The sequence below is a fragment of the Ciconia boyciana genome, chromosome 19 (genome assembly GCF_034638445.1).
Source record: "Ciconia boyciana chromosome 19, ASM3463844v1, whole genome shotgun sequence".
Classification (NCBI taxonomy): domain Eukaryota; kingdom Metazoa; phylum Chordata; class Aves; order Ciconiiformes; family Ciconiidae; genus Ciconia; species Ciconia boyciana.
In genome coordinates, this window is record NC_132952.1 from 2,557,736 (window position 1) to 2,566,952 (window position 9,217).

Genomic DNA, 9,217 nt, shown 5'->3' on the forward strand with positions numbered 1-9,217 from the left:
GTGAGAAAAACTTTGCTCATGCAAATTTTTAGCCTTCCATGGTTACTGGTGGCGTTTTTCATGCAGCCGTGCCAGTGTACAGAGAAGGCAGCTCGTGTCCTTTTGAGGAGTTGTTTGGACGCTAAACGGGAGTTACAGCAGGAAACCGATGAGGATTGCTTTGAATATCAGGGCTGAGGTAAAGCACTCACCCTGATGAGCTGCTGCGGTGACGGTTTTGCGTCCGAAACCCTGGATGTATGTGGGATTTTGGGGGGAAAGCATCCTTGGAAACTGAGGAGCTGCCCTCAGGAGGCACAGCTGCCTTGGGGAAGGCGGGAAAGGGAAGCGTTGGTGAGCCACCGTGCTCGCTGCCACGCTCGCTGCGCAGAGCCAGGACAGGGCCGAGAGCAGCACGTATGGCTGCCTGGCCCGGCCTGTCTTCATTGGGTGGGGTGTTTTATGCTCTCGCAATAAAGCATAAAGCACAGATGGTGCTGTGCCCCCTTGTTTCTGCATTGCCGGGGTGGTGAGGGATGCTTGTGAGTGGGCAGGGAACCAGTGGATCTCCAATCTGCCTTTGCAGGTGCTAGGTATTTCCACACTCCTTTTTTTTGGGAGCATTTCAGGTGTTTTGAGGAAGTGGAGTGCTGCCGGCAGAGTGAATCTCAGCCTGGGGTTTGGGTTTAACTATTTTTCAACTATTGAGCAATGGCAAAAGAAGCTGAAAACTTGAAAGAAGCAATTACAAGTAGGGTGGGGGGGGCTTATTCCCCCCACGGGGTGTTAACTCAGTTGCTTCCAGTCCCTACTGCTCAGGGAAGAGTGTCCCGCAGGGGTGCGTGCCTGGCTGTCCCCCACACACACCTGAAGTGTCCGTGTTGAAAGAAAAGCCCCCCTCAGTTACTTGACGAGCACGAGGTCCCTCTAGTCATGCTTTGTCCCTATCAGCTCCGAAAGCTGAGCTGCACGAAGGGTGCTGCCCCATGCCAGGGGGGGCCCGTTTTGGGCTGCTGTGGCTCTCTCCACGGGGGATGCCCCCGAATTGCACTCCCTGCTTTGTGAAAGGACCTGCCGGGGCTGCTGTGAGAGGCAGGGGCTTGGTGGAGCGAAGCCAGATGAGGGGGACATTACTGGGAGACTCTAAAGCCCTGCAGCCTGGAGGCAGGTTGTGCTTTGCCCTAGAAATCGGGAACAGGGGATGAGCAGGACCTTCCCCGGCTGCTGTAGGGGTCTGGGATGTGTGGCCCCTGTCTCCACAACATGGGAGCTTGGGAGCGGGGTGCGAAGGGATGGCTGGAGGTGAGGAGCAGTCAGTGGGGAGCGGGATATGTGTGGGGGGGAGGAGGGCAGGGGGGAACTGCCTGGCCCCAGGTGGGGGGAATTGGGAAGGGGGGTCAGGTTGAGCCAATTAGGGTGGTGCTGGGGCTGAAAGGGCAGGGCCAGGGCCAGGGTGAGCAGGGCAGGAGCTGGGCAGGAGCTGGTCTTTGCTTGTGGCCTGGAGCTACCCAAGTTGCTGACAGTGCTGCAGCTGGAGCGGTGCATCCTTCGTGGTGAAGCTGGATGGCTTGGCTGGGAGCCACCGCTGCCTATCGCCCGTGCTGCTGGGGTAAGGGAAGCTCCGTTTCTAGGTACCACTCGATTGCAGCATCCTGTTGGAGATCTGCCCTGCTATGAGATCCTGTGATGGAAGGAGGAGAAAGCTGGGAAGAAAATAAGTGAATCTTGGGTGTTACATAAAAGGACAAAAGCCTGGTATATGGAAACTGGTTTTTAAGATGACGTGGTGGAAATGCAGCAAACAGGAAGAGAGGAACACGGAAACAAAACAGATCCAAGGTACCGTCGGTCTCTGTCCTCTCCTTGTCCCTAGAGCCGGTGCTTGGCCAGCAGAGGAGTGATCCCAAGGGCCTGCAGCCCCATCTACTACAGGTGAGAGTGGGATGGGGCATGTATTTCATCCCCATCCTGCACCCCTGTCCCCCCTGTGGCACTGAGCTCTCTGCCCCCCGGCAGGAGGGCTCACGGTGCCGGCCACAGCCGTGGCGGGATGCTGGGAGCAGCCCGGGATCGGGGCTGGCACGGGACTGGTGCCGCCTTTCCCAGGGGGCTCGGCATGGGACGGCCGTGAGTCCCTACCGTTGGGGGCCCACCTTGGGTGCTCGTCCTCGGCATGATGTGGTGTGGGGTCCTGGCCACTGCCATGGCATTGGCTTGGATGCCGGTGGTGCCTGCCGTACCTGGGAAAGCCTGGGGGTGTGCGTGGCTGTGGGGTGTGTGGCTGTGGAGCGTGTGTGTGAGTTTTTTGGGAGGCTTTTGCTTTGCTTTGAGTTGTTATTTTAACTTGTTGTGTTTATGGTTTGGAGCTGCAGCCATTCATTTTGGTTTTTTTCCCATTGTTTTTAGCTTTCCTGGGGGCCGTGGGCACCCCAGGGCAGTGGTGGGAGCCCCGTGCCTGCGCAGGGCTGGGGGTGAGTGCCCGGGGAGGTGCGGCCACTTCTGCCGGAGGGAGCCGGGGCTGCTCTGAGCACCCTGGGGCCAGGGGGTGCTGGCCTGGTGCCGGAGCTGGCCCCGAGCTGGGCACCGTGACCCTGCAGCCTGAGGCCAGGGTGGAGGCTGGGGGGTCCATCAGGAGCTGGGATGTGGCTGTGGTGGCCTGGCCATGCCCAGAGAATTTGCGAGAGCTCAGTTCCAGCACGGTCCCCTTCCCCGTCACCCCAGGCTGTGGGGTGCTGGTGCTCCCTTTCCTGTCCTGACTCCTTGTGCACAGAGCACCTGGGTGTACAGGTGATTCTGTCCCTGATCCCTTCTCCCCTGTCCCTGATCCCTTCTCCCCTGCACCCATTCTCCCTCGGGAAAGGTGACCCTGCACTTTTCTCCCTTGTTTTTTTCCCCAGTTCTCCCACCATGGGAGCAGTGGGACTGAGGCGTCCCATGGACACCCCAGCTGGGGTGGGGTCATAGGGGGCTGGTGGGTGTTTTTGGGCAGAGATGGCTCACAATCTTGTCCCTTACATTCTTTCCATGGCACGGAGCGTGGTGGCCGGTCCCTTCCTGGCGCATCCGTGGTGGAGGTCAGAGGTGTCCATTGGCAGAGCGGGACCACTCCGGCAGCACAGGTACGGGGCTGCGTGTTGGGGCCAGAGGGCGGTGGGGGCTCAGGGAGGGATGAGGGATGCCCTTTTGGGATTACCCCCATGGGCTCCACTGTTCACTCTGCTCCTCCCCATCTTGCAGTGCCGGCTGTGCCTGAGCAGAGCCCTGGATGTGGAGTGACGCTGCCAGCCGTGGCTGTGGCCACAGCTGCGGGGTTGTGCTTGCCCCTGACCTCCGTCCCATCGGCACTGGGGTGCTGTGTGGTGTCTGGTGAGTGTTGGAGGGGGGTTGTCGCTGTTTCCCAGGGTGTCCCCGAGTCTCGTTCCATGGAGAGGGCCTCTGGTCCCTTGTCTGTTCTTGGCCGCCTCCAGTGCCCGCTGTGCCCGGGCCAGCCTGGGGCCTGTGTGTGTGTGTGGGGAGGGTGGGGGTGAGCATGGGGGCATGCCTGAGCTTTGGGGGATTTTTCCTTTCCTCTGAGGCTGTTGTTTTAGTTTGTTGTGTTTATGGTTTGGTGCTGCAGCCGTTTTACTTTGGGTATTTTTCTTTTCTGTTGTGGTTGAGTGGGGCTCTCCCACGCAGAGCAGGCACTGGGGGGCTGGGGGCTTGTCCCCGTTGGCTGGGGTGGGGGTGTCCCTACAGCTGGGGTGCGGTCGCCGGTCGTGGCCAGGACCATGTGTGCCAGGACCAGGTCTGGCTGTGGCCACAGCAGCCCTGAACGTGCCAAGGTTGGGGACAAGAGCTCGGTGTTCCTGTGGTGGGTGGCCCTTTGCCCCCCTGCCCTGAGCATTTTTTCCTCCTCTCCAAGTGCATTCCCCCTGTAGTTCCCCTCTTTGCCTTCCTCCGGCCTCCCTGCCTTCCCCCTTCCTCCCACCGTTTTTTTTTTAATTGCACCCCCCAAGTGTCCTCTCCCTCCCACTTTTCCCCCTGCTCTCCCATTTGCCTCCTGCGCCCATTTGCCACCTTCCTGATCTCCACTGTCTTTCTCCTCCTTCTTCCCTTTCTCCAGGTGTCCCCCTGTTTTGTCTTTGTCCTGTCCCTTATCTTCTTCCTTCTCCTCTCTCTTTTTTTTCTCTTTTAGCTCCCCTGTCTTTCTCCGGTCTCTCTCAGTTCTCATCCTCCTTCCCCTGTCCTTGTTTCCTCTTCTCTGTGCTCTGTCTTTCCCTTATTCTTGCTTGTCCCCCCTGCCTTTTTATCCTTAGCTCTGTTTCTCCTTCCTTCCCCCCTGCTTTATCTCCTCCCTGCCCCAGGCTGATGCTTTTGGGCTTTTTTCCCCCCAGGTTCTCCCTGTTCCTGCCCCCTAGCCCATGTCCTCTGGTTGGGTTTGGGTAAAAAAAAAAAAAAAAAAAGAGAGAGAAAAGGGGGAAAAAAAAACCCCTGACTTGTGTGGCCTTGTGGGTCCTGGTATTTTCTAGCTAAATCTCCCCCACATCCCCCTCTTTCCCCTCTGTCCTGGGGGTTTGGGATGTTGGGGCTCAGCCCAGGGAAGGGCCGGTGGGCACCAGGTGCCCCGGGGCTGGCTGGGTTGGGGGGCTGGTGGTTGATTTAGGGGGCTGGTGAGTGGCTGGCTTGGACTGTGTGGGGGCAACAGATGCCCCGGCGCAGTGACTCACAGCCTGTTCCCTTCTCTCCTCCTGCCGGTGGCTGAGCCTCGTCCTGCCCTGGAGCATCGCTCCATCCTTGGCCCGGAGCGGCTGTCCCTTGCCTGGTGAGTGCAGGCCTGGGGGGTCGGTCCCTGTTTCCTGGGGTGTTCCTGAGCTCTTGTTCCCTGGAGAGGGTCCTCAGGTCCCTGTGGGGGGGCCCTGGGGTGGGGGTACCCTGGGAGCGAGTCCCTGGTCCCTTGTCTGCTCTCGGCCACCTCCAGCACCCTCCGTGCCCGGGCCAGCGTGTGTGTGTGCTTGGGGGGGGGGGGGGGGGGGGTGAGTGTGAGGGTGTGCCTGGGCTTTGGGGGGTTCTTCCTTTTCTCTGAGGTTGTTGTTGTAGTTTGTTGTGTTTATGGTTTGGTGCTGCAGCTGTTTCATTTTGGGTTTGGTTTTTTTTCTGTAGCGGTTGAGTGGGGCTCTCCCGGGCACAGTGGGTGCCAGCGGGCGAGGGGCTGGGGTGGGGGTGTCCCCATAGCTGGGGTGCAGTGGCTGGTGGTGGCCAGGGCTGGGTCTGGCTGTGGCTTCAGCAGCCCTGAGCGTGCCAAGGTTGGGGACGAGAGCTTGGCGGCCCCTGGGGTGGGTGACTGGTGGCCCCTGGGGCGGGTGGCCCTATGCCCCCCCATCCTGGACCTTTTTTTTCCTCCCCTCCTAGTGTCTGTCCTCCTGCCTTCCTCCTGTTGTCTTCCTCCTGCCTCTTCTCTGCTGTCTATCTTCCTCCTTCTTCCCTTTCTCCTGCTGTTGTTTCCCCTGCCTCGGTCTTTGTGGGGACCCCCCTATCTTCTGCTGCCTTCTTCTAGCCCTGCTTTTTTAAAATGCTTTTGTTGAAATATCTCTTTTCCCCCTAAGTCTCTTCTTCCTGCCTGTCCCCCATCGTCCTCTTGGTGTCCCCCTGCTTTGTTTTTTTCCTCTTCCCTATCTTTCTCCTTCCTCTCTGCCTGTTTTCTCTTCTAGTTCCCCTTGCCCCTCTCCATTTTCATCTTGCCCCTGGTCTTTTTCTTCTTCCCCTCTTTCCTTGCCCCCCCCTTGTCTTCTTCCCTTTCCCCTAGTCCCTGTTTCCCACCTAGTGTCTTTTTCCTCTTCCCCCCTTCCACTCCTCCATTGTCTTTTTTGTCTTGCCCTCTTCCCCTCTCCTGTCTTTTTGTTGTTTCTCCCCCATTTTTCCTCTCTGCCCCTTGTATTTTTGCCCTTCCCCTCTCCCCTGCCTTGTCCTATAGTGATTCTTGTATTCCTCTGCCTTGTTTTTTTTCTCTTCCTGCCCTGCTCTTGTTGTCTTCCTTGTATTCCTTCTTTCTGAGGGGAAACCCACAGGCTTCCCATGTTGTCTGCCCTCTGTTTCCCTTCTTAATGCCCACTTCCTGCCCCCCTGCCTTTTAATCCTTTTTCTCCATTTCTCCTTTCCTCCTCTGAGTTTTACCTGCTCACACCCCGTGGGTGGATGGCCTTGGGGTTTGATTTCCAAGTTCGCTCCCCAGGCCATTGCCCCCAGCTGGGGTTGGGAAGAGAAGGATGGGGAGAAGGGGGAGAGAATGGCATGGCCCTGGGTGCCTGTGGTTTTTTTGTAGGGTTAAATCGTCTCCATCTCCTCCTCTTCCTTGTCCAACCCCTGCCCCTTTCCCCTCTGTCCCAAGGGGGTGTGGGGTTGGGGCTTAGCCCAGGGAAGAAGGGCCAGCCGGCACGGGGGTGTCTGGGGCTCGCAGGATGCCCTGGTGCAGCGACTCACAGCCTGTTCCCTTCTCGCTCTCTCTTTCTGCTGGTGGCCGAGCCTTGTCCTGCCCTGGAGCATTATTCTGTCCCTTGCCTGGTGAGTGCTGGCCCAGGGGAGGGGTTTGTCCTTGTCTCCCAGGGTGGTCCTGAGCTCAATGTCCTGCAGGGTGGGGACCCATGGCCACAGGGCTTGGGGTAGCTCTCAGCTGCTGCCAGTGCCTGCTGTGCCTGGGAAGTTGAGTGTGTGTGTGTGGGAGAGCAGGGCTTTGGGTTTTTTTTTTCCTTTTTTTCCTGAGGTGGTTGGTGTGGGTTGTGGTGTTTATGGTTTGGTATGGCAGCCATGGCTGTAGTTTAGTTTAGGTTTGGGTTTGTTTTGGTTTTTTTTTGTGGTTTTTGTGCAGGGTGAGGCTGTCCCGGGCACAGTGGGTGCTGACAGGGTATGTGTGGGGGGTGAAATGTCTGTGCCTGTGCGGATGATGGCTGTGAGAGACCAGTGGAGCTGCAGGGGACAGGGAGAACTTGATGCCACTGTGGTGTGGGTCCTGTTCCTCTGTTCTGGGGGGCTGGGGTACTCTTTGGTGGGGGGGGAATCTTCCTCTTGCCAGGGGTTCTTTGTCATGCGGGCCCTGGCAGCCTGGCTCTTTGCTGTGGGGGGGGTGGGTGGTGTTCCCCATGTTCCCATCAGCCTGGGTGCCCAGCTGTGGTGCAGCCCTGGCTGGGGTCAGGGACACGGTCCCTGGAGGGTGGGGTGTCCCAGCTCTGCTGCCCTGGCCTCTGGTTTTTCTGCCACCTGCTCTGTCCTGGCCATGGACACTCTGCTGATGGTGGGCAACGCGCTGCAGGGCTGAGCCCTTTTCCCACCCTGGGGGTGGTCTTGGGTGGCAAGAGCTGGGGCTTTGGGACTTGGACGGTGGAGAGCTCCTGTCCTGGGGGACAGGCCCTTTATTGGGGGTGCAGAGTGCCTCTGAGCTCCTCTTCTTGTGGGTAACTAACTGCTGTGCCTGAAGCTTTGGTGCCCCTTAAGGTGGTGGAGGGAGGAGAGGCTCCACCAAGCGCCACGGCCGCCTGGGCGCAGCTGCAGGGTGTTGGGGAGGGGGCAGAGATGGCTGGTGGGGTTTTAATTGCTGGGGTAGGGGCAGGTTTTGTTGAGGCGCAGCTCCTACCTGGTGGCCCTGTCTTTGCCGGTGGAGCGTGCCAACCCCTCCTGGGATGGCTGGGCCCTGCAGCCGGTGCTATGGAGCAATGGCAGTAGTGTTGCTGAGAAGGAGCGTCGGCATCCATGAGTGTGGGCTTGTGCCTGAGTGCAGCCTCTGTCTTGTCCTTGTTGGCATTGCTGGAGGATGGCTGGGGAGTTTGGGATGGGGGGTGGGAGGGTTGGAGGGCTGCTGGCGATGCTGCGTTTGAGGGTTGGAATGCTGGGAGCTGGGGCGTTGTGGCACGAGCTGGACGGTGGTGGCAGCGTGTTGTTGGTCTCGTGGGTAGAATAGCGTGGAAATTGGCACCCTGGAGATGTCTGCAAGAACAGGGGATCGCTGTTTGGCCGAGGCACTGCTGGTGGCCGCTTTTGCCGATGGCCTGTTGGCATGGTGCTCTGGGAATGGGATGGGAGTTGTTGGGTCTGGCCCCAAGAGCTAGAGCCTTGGTGGGCAGCGATGGTGGGTGTTGGTGGTCATCTGTCAGGCTGCGCTGCAGAGGAAGTGGAGGAGGCTGGCTCTGGGAGGTTCAGGAGGCATGGGTTGTCTTGGGGAGGGGGTGAAAATGGCTGCCCAGTGTGATGGTGTGTGCCGTCCTGGGCCATCTCCACCAGGGTCTTGGCCAAGACTCTGGAAGGGTTGTTGGTGGTGATGGAGTCTAGGTGTCAAGGCTGGGACATCAGGGAGCCAGAGCTGGAGTGGTGTCTGAAGGAGGTGCTTGTGGTGGGAGCTGGAGATGTGCCACGGTCTGGGTGTGCTGGTGTGGAGCAGGATGTTGGGAGGAAGGACTCGGAACCTGACTGGAGCGGGAGCTGTGGCATGGGTGTGAGCCTGTGGTGGGACCCCCCCTCCTCCCCCACCTTGGGACCACGGATGCAGGGAGGTGAAGAGCAGGGGGAGCGCTGGCGGCGGGTGAGGAGGAGGTGGCCTCCGGTGGAGCTGCCTCTGGGTCTCGGCTCTGCTCCCTGACACCAGAGCGGTGGATGTGGGTCCTGTCAGAAGGCATGGAGGGAAAGGACTCGCTGACAGTGTCACTGGCTGGAGGGTCAGCAGCCCGATGGAGGATGTGGGGCATGGTGCAAGGGGGACTGTTTCTCTCCACCACCGTGTGGCTGTCTGTCTTTAGCGGCAAGCCTCTGACACGGCAGAGGTCAAGCGCCCGGCAGGCCTGGCGAGCGAGCGGTCGCCATCTGGCTCTGTCCATCGGCCTCTCGCCTCACTGGGTTGCGACAAAGTGGGGCCGAGCCCCGTGGCTGCCCTTACCGCCTTTGTGGAGGCCACGTAATGAAGCTGTAGGTGTGTTGCTGCAGGAGGAGAATGTCCGCACGAGGCCTGGCTGGCAGAACCGTTTCCTCCGCTCCTGGTTAAGGTGACGGGGGTGGCGGCGGCGTTCCTTGTTCCCGACGGCGTGTCCCTGCTCTCTCGGCAGGTGCCGTGGTGGGACAGCGAGGCTGGGAGCTGTCGGTGGCCTCTGGCAGCGGTGGGACGATGTGTGTGTGAGGGCGGTGGTGCCAGGCAATGTGGGGTGCCTCGGTCTGAGAGGAGGCATCCAGGTGCCTGGAGCCCCGCAAGAGGCGAAGACGGGCTGCTCGGGGACCCAGGCCA